Source organism: Xenopus tropicalis, chromosome 1, assembly GCF_000004195.4.
Source record: "Xenopus tropicalis strain Nigerian chromosome 1, UCB_Xtro_10.0, whole genome shotgun sequence".
In the NCBI taxonomy this organism is placed as follows: Eukaryota; Metazoa; Chordata; class Amphibia; order Anura; family Pipidae; genus Xenopus; species Xenopus tropicalis.
This window is the reverse complement of record NC_030677.2, coordinates 141,185,641-141,198,104: the sequence shown is the minus strand read 5'-3', so window position 1 is coordinate 141,198,104 and position 12,464 is coordinate 141,185,641.

Genomic DNA, 12,464 nt, shown 5'->3' with positions numbered 1-12,464 from the left:
GGGTGACCTCTGGTGCGTTGATTGTTTTTATGGGAAAAAAGAACATCCCCCAACTGCCTATAATCCCCGCTAATGTACTTGTACAGAGTAATCATGTCCCCTCGCAAGCGCCTCTTTTCCAGAGAAAACAACCCCAACCTCGATAGTCTCACCTCATACCTGAAATCTTCCATCCCCTTAACCAGTTTAGTTGCACGTCTTTGCACTTTCTCCAGCTCATTAATATCCTTCTTAAGGACTGGAGCCCAAAACTGCACTGCATACTCAAGGTGAGGCCTTACCAGGGACCTATAAAGGGGCAAAATTATGTTCTCATATAAACATATGCATAAATATAGCCATCCATTAATATGGGTTCCTATAATAAAATAAGTGTTTTTATATACCACTCATTTCATGCAGGGAGTGCTGAATTAATACTCATATTAAGTCTCAAACACCTGCAGGAGAAAATGATAACACAGTCAATAAGGTGCAGATTAATTCATGGAAAATATAAGGGTTCCTTTAGAAGTTCCACTGCAATAATTGATAAATAAATATTCCAAAGAATAGTTCTAATGAAAGGCTCCATAACTTTATGTTTACCATAGTGATTGTGCCATACTTCAGTCAAAAAAGGCACTGACACATATGAAGATATATAAACTCATAGGCTAGAGTCCCTTCAGGTGAGTAAACCTGCACAGGTCAGTGCTGGCAACATAGTTTTCACAGAAGGTACAGTTTGGAATGACTGAACTATAACAAAGACTGTTCTGAAGGCAAAGCATAAATGGACACTCTGGCAGTAACTTTCCTTGGAGTGCAATCATTAAAGGGAGTCTGTCTTGATTTTTATGGTGTAGATTTTATTACTAAATTTCACTGTGTACATAGCAAATAATTCACTCTACCATTTAAAATTTTATTCTTGAACCAACAAATGTATTTTTTTAGTTATAACATTGGTGTGTAGGCACCATCTCAGTACATTGTGCCTGAGTCTGAGCTTTCAGAAGGAGCCAGCACTACACAATAGAACTGCTTTCAGGTAACCTATTGTTTCTCCTATTGGAGGAGTTATTCCTTGGCTGAGCAGGATTTTTCTATTGAGTGCTATTCTTACATCTATCACTAGGTGATACTGATCTATAATAAAGACTGTTCTGAAGCCAAACCGTAAATGGACACTGAAAGTAACTTTCCTTGGAGTGCAATCATTAAAGGGATTCTGTCATGATTTTTATGGTTTAGTTTTTATGACTAAATTACACTTTGTACATAGCAAATAATTAATTCTACCATATAAAATGTTATTTCTAAACCAAAAAATGTTTTTTCGTAATTGTAATATTGGTGTGTAGGCAGCAATCCAAATGCATTATACCTGATTCTGAGCTTTCAGAAAGAGCCAGCGCTACACGTTAGAACTGCTTTCAGATAACTCATTGTCATGTTTTGGCTGAGCTGGACTTTGATTTTTACTATTGATTCAATCCCGCCGTGTGGTGATCATTTTGCCCATGTAATACAATGTAGACATCCACACAGCAAGTGATTATGTATACCACAAACATAGAGGTACCTGTTGTATTTAATATGTAATTGCTTTCATGAGTGTTGGTGATTAAAAGTGGATACTGATCCCTGCGACTCTGGGCCCATATATAGGTGACTTAAGGAGACAAACTAAAGGCATGACCCAGGCTTCAATCATCATTCACTCCACTAACCTAACTAGTAAGTCAAAAAGTGAGACAACATCATTGAAATGATACAAAGCTTTATTGAAAACATCACCATGTAATATCAGAGTATAGAACATTTCTTAACATTGATAAATACAAATTACTATACTAAAATAAGTCTATGAAGATTCTCATTCATCCAGGTCATGATATACAGTATCTAGTAGAATTAAGTCTAAAACAACTGGACTTTTCTGAGTTTTTTCCTTGAAAACGTTTCACCACTCATCCGAGTGGCTTCTTCAGTTCAAATGACTGGTAGGGAATTCCCCGGTATTTAAACTCTTGATGGTAGTAGAGTCACAGACATCCAATCACAAAGGTTCCATTGAACTTGTTCAGTTAGGTGTTAGCTGAAACTGACAGGTGTAAGAAGGTATGATTCAATCACAATGGTACCATTGAACTGAAGATGCCACTCGGATGAGTGGTGAAACGTTTTCAAGGAAAAACTCAGAAAAGTCCAGTTGTTTTAGACTTAATTCTACTAGATACTATACTAAAATAACATGTCCCATCCCACTGTGAGTCTTCCCTTGCATAAACTGAACAGCCATATCCTCTAGCCACTCCTACCTCAGAGGATATCCCCCTCGATTTGCAACCTCACCCATAAAACTGCTCCATTGCCATTATTTTCCAGGGGCCACAAACAATTAGACAGACCAAATTTTAAATCAGTCCATCCATACTAGTTATTAGCGCTAGAACTAGGGTTAGGCACATGCCTAGGGTGCAATGGTGGGGGGGCGCTAGGCCCCTACCTTTTTTGCCAAACGCAGGCTATTGTCTCTTCTCCACTACTCGAAGGTTCCCTTCCCAGTACTTTCTTTCACCCAGTCTGTTTCAGTAAGCTTGTTAGCACATGTGCATCATGCCATACTTATCCTGGGTTGGCCAGCTGGGTTGATTAGGCTTGGCCCAGCACTGCTAGTGATCACCCACCACAGGGGTTAAATGACAACACCGACTGTATACTGACATACCAGCTACCCCTGGCCATATAGGCCATATGAGTGACAAATAACAAAACAATTAACTAAAATAATAACAATTTGCCCCTTTCTAGAGAGGGTGAGTGGGGACCTCTCTTTCCACTGTCCACCAGGCCCAGACTGGGATTCAAAATTGGCCCTGGCATCACACGTAAACAGAGACCCAAACAGCCCCCCACCAGCCCAATAAATAGTGACTGTCTATAGTATCTTACAGCAGCCCATTTGGCATTTGCCAAAATCCACAGAAGTCTGGGCCTGCTGTCCACTGGAAATAGTGGCTAGTTACACCTCCCCAATTACTCACACCAACTCTAACCCCTTTAATGCAAACTAACCTATGCCGTTATGTGACAGAGCATGAGTTATGCAGCCTCTCCTCCAATCTTGCTGCTATCAGTAGCATACAGGGGGGTAAGGTCCCTTGCTAACACTGACCAATGGTCACAGATCTTATATATTAATACACTCTCTCTTCTGCAGTTCAATAGGCCCTGTGTGGGATAGCTCCTCTGCGTGAACTGTACCATCAGATCATCTAACAATAGTAATTTATGGCAGTATAACAGTACATTTCAGCATTATTTATTTTAAGTTTTTTTGAGGTTCATTTGCCAACTGTATAATCTGCTATAAATCTTGCAGATTTTTTTTTTGGTCCCACTGCTAATAGCCACACTAATGAATAGTGTATATAAAATTGTATTTATTAGCAATGTTTGATTGTATTATTAAACATAATGATGGCCAATGAAGTATATCAGTAATCAATTATCTTCACAGTTATTCTACATTAATTCACCAATAATACATTTAAAAGTATCATTCTTTCCAAATGCACTAATTTGTGCAGCTCATGTTAAAAAACTGACTTTCCCACTGTAAATTTTCTGGTGATTTTTCACATAACGCCTCTCTCCGCATGACAATAGAAATTGGGCAACAATTTTGTCAGTATTTGTCCATAATTCTGGTGATAGTCTTTAACCTGGAACCTGGAAAACTTGTGCAGCACAGATATAATAATAAAGCAAAAATATATAAGTACTCTAGAAATCCACAATGACAGAAGTACTCACACTTTAGCACACCTTTCTGGCACAAGTCATTATTAGTGATGGGTGAAAAGTTTCGCCAGGCATGGATTCGCGGCGAATTTCCGCGTTTCGCCATTGGCGGATTGTTTCGCGAAACGGATGAAAAATTTCGCCGCGGAAAAATTCGCCGCACGTCCAAAAATTGTCGCCGGCGTAAAAAAAGAATAGTCGCGGGCGACGAAACAATAGCCACGTGACAAAATAAGAGCCGCGGGCGACGAAACAATAGCCGCGCGACAAAATAATAGCCGCGGGCGACGAAACAATAGCCGTGCGACAAAACAATAGCCGCGGGCGACGAAACAATAGCCGCGGGCGACAAAATAATAGCCGCGGGCGACGAAACAATAGCCACGCAACAAAATAATAGCCGCGGCCGACGAAACAATAGCCGCGCGACAAAATAATAGCCGCAGGCGACAATTTTATTTTGTCGCACGACATTTTCGCCGTTTCGCGGATCTTTTGAAAGATTCGCAAATTTTTTGTGAAGCGAAACGGAACAGATTCGCTCATCACTAGTCATTATCACTGTCTATCGCATATTAGTAAACAGATGTCTGGCTATACTTCTCACTATATAACTAAATGTGGACTATGGCACAAGTTTTTATGTAAAAGAAGTATTTCTGTCGGTTTTCGATAAAATGTGATTTTTAAACTGCTCTCCTTTTAGATTTATAGATAGGGATTTACCTTGAAAAAGGCTGGGGATCCAGCCAAAATGTGGGACTGTAAAATAAACCACGTAAATCATCTATAAGATTTTTTGGAGATTTGGATCATTGCTGCTGCTGAACTGTACCTAATTGCTGCGTTCCTATGTTATGTGAGCCACGACATTTCTTGGGGATTTATCTGTCTACCCTGTTGGGTTGAGCCAGTTGGGCACCCTAGGCAACATGGTCAGCCATTGCTTATATGAAGCAGTGTGTTTTCCATATGGACTGTTTTATGTGATATATTTTTTTATAGAGACCTGCAATGTTCAGGGGTATAGTTTTCCCTTTAATGAACAAGGTAAGTCATATTAACTTGGGTGTACCAATTTGTACTGCAGTACAGTAAAATGTCTGACTTCCCTCTACTTGGCATGCACCAGTCCTGAAATATCACGAGGAACCCCTGAGGGCTTGAGCAAAGAGAATGACACATTAAAGAAATGTTATCCAGAGCCTCCAGGGCACTTGCAAAAAAACAACAAAAGCAAAACTAGGTGATGAAATGGATAACTTTTCATAGTAAGAACACTTTTAAATGTTATTTGTCAACTTATCTATCTCTAATTATTTATAAGTTATTTACTTATATATCCATTATGTTTTAGTTTCAAAAAGGCCAATTTCTCACAATTTAAATACCTAAGGTAGGCATTGTTGTTGCATGCAAATACCAGTCAAATTCTTTGCAACTCCCAGATAAAGCAGAGAAATCATATGTGCTGCATCCAACTGCCTGACCCATAACTCACACTGTCAATATGAAGTCATTGCTTGTTTTTTTAATATTTCTGTCATGTTTATTAGGTAATGGTGTTTATTATTAGTTTGCTAATAGTATGCCTTTCAATATCATGCTATAAAATTATCTTTATGTTATTAAAACTGCATTTATTTCTCTTTTTTTCCCAGGGGTCTATGGTGATATGCAACTTGCCCAGTCAGACCCAGTGGGGATAAAGCCGGGAGGGTCTCACAAACTGTCCTGCACAGCCTCTGGCTTTACATTCATTGGCTACTGGATGGACTGGGTTAGACAGGCTCCTGGGAAAGGATTACAGTGGGTCTCCCGTATTAGCAGCGGTGGGGGTAACATACATTATGCTGATTCAGTAAAAGGAAGATTCATCATCTCCAGAGACAATAATAACAACAAGTTATATCTTCAAATGAACAATCTACAGGCTGAAGACACTGCCGTGTATTACTGTGCTACAGACACAGTGACAAAGGAACACAGAGCAGTGCAGCAAATACACAAATACTGCTATTCCCCAGTCCGCCAGGTGGGGGCAACACAAGCCCATTGACAGCCTCCGCAGGCTCACATGTGAAAACCATGCACTGACAGGCAGGTTTACATCTTTGAAGTCGTCCTTTTGTTTGGTAACAGCATTACCAAAGCAAAATTGCTATAATCATAATGGTCTGAGAATCAAAAAGAAACATGCACTATGTTAACCTAATTAAAGGCAGTTGCTACATTATATATATATATATAAAATTCGGATTGGAAACAAAAATTTCGCCGTCTTTTCATCGCCGTCGCTACTGTTTCTTATTTGTCACAACTTTTCCCTTGCCGCCACAACTTTATCGTATTCTGCGCGAGTATTTTGTCGCGATTTATTCGTATTGACCGATTGTAAACGTCAGAAAAACCAATCCGATTTTTTCGCGACGCCGACGAAAAAGTTGCGGAAATATACGAAAAAGTTGCGACGGTGACGAAAAAAGTCGCGGAACATACGAAAAAGTCACAACGGCGACTAAAAAGTTGTAAAAATACCGATCATTACAAAAAAAACGCATTCGGACGCCTTCGGACCGTTTGTGGATTAGTAAATCTCCCCCTTAGTACCACACGACTATGAAGATTTTTATTCATCCAGGTCATGTTAAGTAATTCATTTCACTATTCATTTGAGCAGCTTCTTCAGTTCAACTGACTGGTATGGGAAGCCCTCAGCATATGAACTCTGCCACTAATCCAATCACAATGGCACTTTGTAACTCTTCAGAGAGGTGACACCTGAAACTCACAGAGGTGTGAATGCTGTGGAGTTACTTTGATAGGATTACCAAAGTATCATGCAATTTATAGAGACAGGTGTTACTTGTTAGAGTTGCATGAATGTATGTGTAAAGAGTTCTGAAACTACCAGGGTACATGTTAGAACAGCATTGTATATAGCAGACGGATGTTGTTGAAGGCCCCCGCCTCACTTTAGTAGTTTCTACACTTTAACAGGAATACGCCTCTTTTACACCTCTTGCAAACCAGCGGCCTTTTTTGTCCAAAATTTGGACGTTGCTATTCTGAAAGGAGTGTCCCTTGTCTTTTAGGTGTACAAATACAGCAGAGTCTTGCCCTGTAGAGTTCGCCCTCCTATGCTAAACCATTTGCTTGGAGAGCAGTTGCTTTGTCTCACCAATGTATAGGTAACATACATAGTAATATAGTAAGTTAGATTGAAAACAGACATACGTCCATCATGTTCAACCATAATGCCTATATATAAACTGCCTAAATTCTAGTTGATCCATAGGAAGGCAAAAAACCCCCATCTGAAGCCTCTCTAATTTGCCGCAGAGGGGGAAAAATTCCTTCCTGACTCCAAGATGGCAATCGGACCAGTCCCTGGATCAACTTGTACTAAGAGCTATCTCCCATAACCCTGTATTCCCTCACTTGTACTGAGAGCTATCTCCCATACCCCTGTATTCCCTCACTTGCTAAGAAGGTCATTACCTTGAGAATAGCAACGTCTAAATTTTGGACAAAGAAGATCCAGGGTTTAAAGAGGTGTAAAAGAGGCTATTCATGTTAAAGTGGAACAACCATCATTGTTCAAATACAGCAATCAGAAACATTCAAACAAATAAGCAGCTCGTATTTACAGTCCAAACACAAATTAAAATTATTGGGCTTTGAATGACTGCAGATCAGTCCTGATAAGGTGTTAATATCTTATAAGATGTTTTATTTAATTCAAATTATAAGCTGTTTATACAGTAAAAACTGTGGCAGAACACACCATAAAAAAATAAGTTAGGAGTACTTCAGAAAGGGTGCAGTAAACCCACATACCTCCAAGGTGTCTCATAACCCAAAAATACATTTGTGAAAATCACCAAATAAAGGTATGGGGCCAGTTATCCTGAATGTTAAGGACCAAGGGTAAGGGTTTCTGGATAAGGGAGCTTTCCCCAGGGACAGGCCAAGCCAGATGGGCACCCTAGGCAACCCAGCTGGTCACCTTGCCCCCCCCATGCACGTGTGGGCATGAACGCTCCCTCCTGTGTGTGCACCTGAGCAAATGTGCACACACAGGAGGGGTGGGATGGACAGTGCAGTGACAAGTATTGGCAGTGGGGGGCCCCACCATTGCAACCTAGACAGGTGCCTCTTCTGCCTACCCCATCTTTCTGTAATTTTGGATCTCCATACATTAAGGGGCTGATTTACTAATCCACGAATCCGAATGGGAAAAATTTGGATTGGAAAACGAACATTTTGCGACTTCTTCGTATTTTTTGCGACTTTTTCATAGCCATTACAAAATTCATGAATTTTCGCAACTTTTTCATAGCCATTACAAAATTCGTGAATTGTCGCGACTTTTTCATAGCTATTATGACTTACATGAATTGTCGCGACTTTTTCATAGCCATTACGACTTTCATTAGACTTTTCATTAGAAATTTTGTGAATTGTCGCGACTTTTTCATAGCCATTACGACTTTCGCGAATTATCGCAACTTTTTCGTATTAAGCGCTCGAAAAAGTTGCAAAATACCGATCATTACGAAAAAAACGCATTCGGACGCTTTTCGGGCGTTCGGATTAGTAAAGGTGCCCCTAAGGGGCCCATTTATCAAAGTCCAAATTCAAAGTACATTGTATTCTTAATGATAATTGATGTGCGGAAATGTTACAAAAATTAGTATTGTTATGATCCAAAAATATTGTGGTACAATCCGAAAGTTACAAAATTTTCATATCCAAACGATCCTTCTAGTAATTCTGACCTTTCTGGATAACGGTTTTTCAGATAACAGGTCCCATACCTGTACCAAGTACTTGGGACTTCTATTTTTTTCAAGAAAGTATAATTCTAAGCAAATTTCAAATATACTGAAACATTTTCAGTGGTTCTTATACTATATGGTAATGTAATTGCTATTGATGTAGTATGTATCTGGTAGTTTTGGGCCAGTTCCTTTTGGGTACAGTTCAGTAACTTTAGGATGCTGGAATCTACAGAAGCACAGCACATTGTGAACACTTAAAGAAACACATGTACAGTACATAATTGTTAATTTCTGCTTCATTCCTCAACTAAACAGCTAATTTAATTACCAGAATCTTTTGATAAAATCATTAACATGTTGCATTAATATTTGTGTAGGTATTAGAAATTCACATTTGTAATACTGTAATAATGATTTTTTATATATATATTTCTTTACATATTTGATTGCACAGCCTGTTGCAATAATAATCTTCTGTTTGTGAGTTTTAACTGTTTTTGTATGAATGACCTAGTGAAGATAACATTCATGTGGTTAGTTTAAAGGGCAAGTTTGAGACATCTGTTTCCTGCACTGAATGCAGTTGGCTACTGTCATTCCATCCTGGGCCACTAGAGCTCACTCAATCCTAAGTGGAAGAAAAGCAGCTGCTAATTAAAACACTGACATACCTACAGTATTTCGGACCTACAGATATATCTGTATCCTACAGATATAGGAATTTTGGAAGATGCTTAAAATCTGTAACTAATTGTAATATAAATGTGTTGAAACTAAGCAACCCAGTAAAGACAGTAGATGGGTCACACAGATCACATTAAGTCCAACCATTACTGGAGCAGCACATCCCATTAGAGAGCAACATGCTGAAACTGCTGTTAGGCAGCACCTGCAGTCTTTTTCTACTTCCGCTATAAGTCAATTCTACAGAAGAACAAAATTCCATGTAACCTGTAGGAGTGTAATTCTTCACTAGATAATCAACACATGGAAATTAGGACACAGCACTGTGGCACCATGCAAATGAACTCTGCTCTCACGTTTATGGCTTTGGCATATAAGACCAGCTTTTTAGTGGTGGCCTTAAGGTTCATTAAGTACAGACTGGTTACAGCAACCTGCACAATAGCCTGATTTACTGTAATGGCCTCACTGTATGAGTTGTATGCTATTCTGTTGTTTGTCTCAGGTGAATATACAGAATATGAAAAAATAGATTTGTGGAAAACTGTGAGCTGTATTTTCATCCTGTATGTATATATAAACTGTGTATATCTAATGTTTCTTTTCTGTAAAGGCTCTGCTGCGGAAATAGTTTTACGTCAGAAAGCATCAGAAATCACAAATGTCGGGGCATCTATACTGTTACAATGTGAAGTCAGTGGATATAACATTAATGATCACCACATGCACTGGGTACGTCAGGCCCCTGGAGCTGGAACACTTGAATGGTTGGCAGCTTTCAGAACTGGAGATACAACTTACATTGCAGAAAGTTTCAAGGACAGGGTAACTCCATCCACAAGTGGCTCCACTGCACAACTAAGGATTAACAGGTTATCCAGCTCAGACACTGCTACATATTATTGTGCAAGACACAGTGAGGAAGTTCTATGCAGACAGTGTGTTAATTCTGTACAAATCTGCAAAAGCAGCCACTCATCCAGGCCCCGGTGTTCCCCCTAAGGTCAGCGCTCGTGCACTCACACACACATTTTGAGACCAGTGCACACAACAAATTGTGGTGCAAACAAAGAATTTTTTGTGAAAATACAACATTTTGTGTTTATTCTGACCTGAGCATAAAGTTTTTAAAATGCACACACACATTTAAAATGTGCGCACATGGCCAAAAAGTAATTAGAGGAAACATTGCCAGACACAACTCTTATCCAGAAAAACACACACCCAAATCAATTCTTTCAATGCCAGTATCAATTTTATATTTAGCATTTTTCTAAAAGAGCATCACAAAGTCTTCTACTTTGATCAAAGTTGGGCATGAGATGTGCAAACCAATCTGGTTTTGCCAAAATGTCAATTGATGTGATATCCGTGTTGCTGAAATCACCCCATACACCAGGAATCTCCAACCTTTTATACCCGTGAGCCACATTCATATGGAAAAAGTTTTGGAGAGCAACACAAACATGAAAAAAGTTCCTGGAGGTGCTAATGAGAGCTATAATTGGCTATTTGATAGTCCCTATATTGATTGGCAGCCTACAGAAGGCTCTGTTTGGCAATTACACTGGGTTTTTATCCAATCAAAGCTTGCCTCCTAACCAGGAATTTTTAAAAAAGCACCTGCTTTGAGGCAACTGAGAGCAACATCCAAAGGGTCAGCAAGCAACATGTTGAGTCACTGGTTGGGGATCACTGCCATACACCCAATTACTAATGAAGAGAAAAAGCCATTATTTATTAGATGCTTATTCATGGTCCAATTTATGAACTGCAAGGAATGTGTACTGACTGAAACATGCTAAATTGTTTTTTTTATCCATATTAAATGAAAGGAGAATTTTCACAAAGTTATCTTGCTGTTATCAGACATGCTTCTCATACAGCACAACACCTGAAGAATCAAAATAACAAAACTGCAAGAGCTGTTTATTGTTAAATATGACTATTTAAAGTACTTCAACAAATGGTTGAGGCCTCTTAAGTCCTGATAAAAGTAATTTTCTATGTAACATATCCAGTCCACACTGTTGGTTAACAGACACAAATGGGGTAATATAATAAAGACTCCAAAGTTTGCCCAAACCTAATAACCCATAGAAGCGAGTCCCGATGCATGTTTTTAAACAGCTGACCAGTAAATCCTACCTGCTGATTCGTTGATAGAAAAGTGCCAAATTTTAGGACATTTTTAACAATTTTGCTGTTGTTCTGATGGAGGGATCCAAAATGAGCATTTTATATTACTCATGCATGTTCATGGTAAACTAGACACTAATGGCACAGAGTGGGATTAAAGCTGCTCTATAGTATGTTTTATGAGTAGAATTTCAAAGCCTCAGTGCTCAAATGTATTATATTATAAGGCTAATGCATGTTCAGAAGTGTACACACTTTTTTATTAGGGTTACCTTTGTAAATGCATGTTAATGCACTGTAAAATGCACACCCAGGCATGTCCAGTCAAAATAAATCCACAAAAGAACTGAAGAACCTTTTTAGTCACAGCTGAAAGGGATTCTATCAGTGCAAAACATGTTTTTTTTTACAAAATACATCAGTTAACAGTGATCCTCCAGCAGAATCCTGCATTGAAATTCATTTTTAAAAAGAGCAAACAGTTTTTTTAATATTTAATCTTGAAATTTGAAATGGGGAGAGAGATATTCATTATTTCCAGGTGCCTTTAGCCATGTGACTTATTCTCTGATAAACTTTAGTGACACTTAACTGCTACACTACAAGTTGGAGTGATATCGCCTCTCTCCCTTTCCCCACAGCAGCTGATCAGCAGAACAATGGGCAGGAAACAGGATAGCAGCTCCCTGATACCTGCATTGCTAAAAATGCACCCCACCCAGTGGTAAATATGAGAATGGCACTTAATAGTAAAAATCCAACTCAGGCCATAACTTCTCCAGCTTCATTAAAGGAGAAGGAAAGGTAAAAACTAAGTAAGCTTTATCAGAAAGGTCTATGTAAATACAGCCATAAGCACTTACAGAAACGCTGTACTGACTTCCCTGTCTTCTCTCCCCTCTCCTGCCCCCCCTCCCTCAAGAATGCTAAGAACTCCCTCCCCCCCTTAGAAATGTGTGATCTGGGCCAATCAGCAGGAAGCTTCCTCATAGTCTTACAAACTGAGCATGTACACCGGTCTTGGTCTTGGTGCAGGAGTGACACATTATGGGAATTTTCTTTACA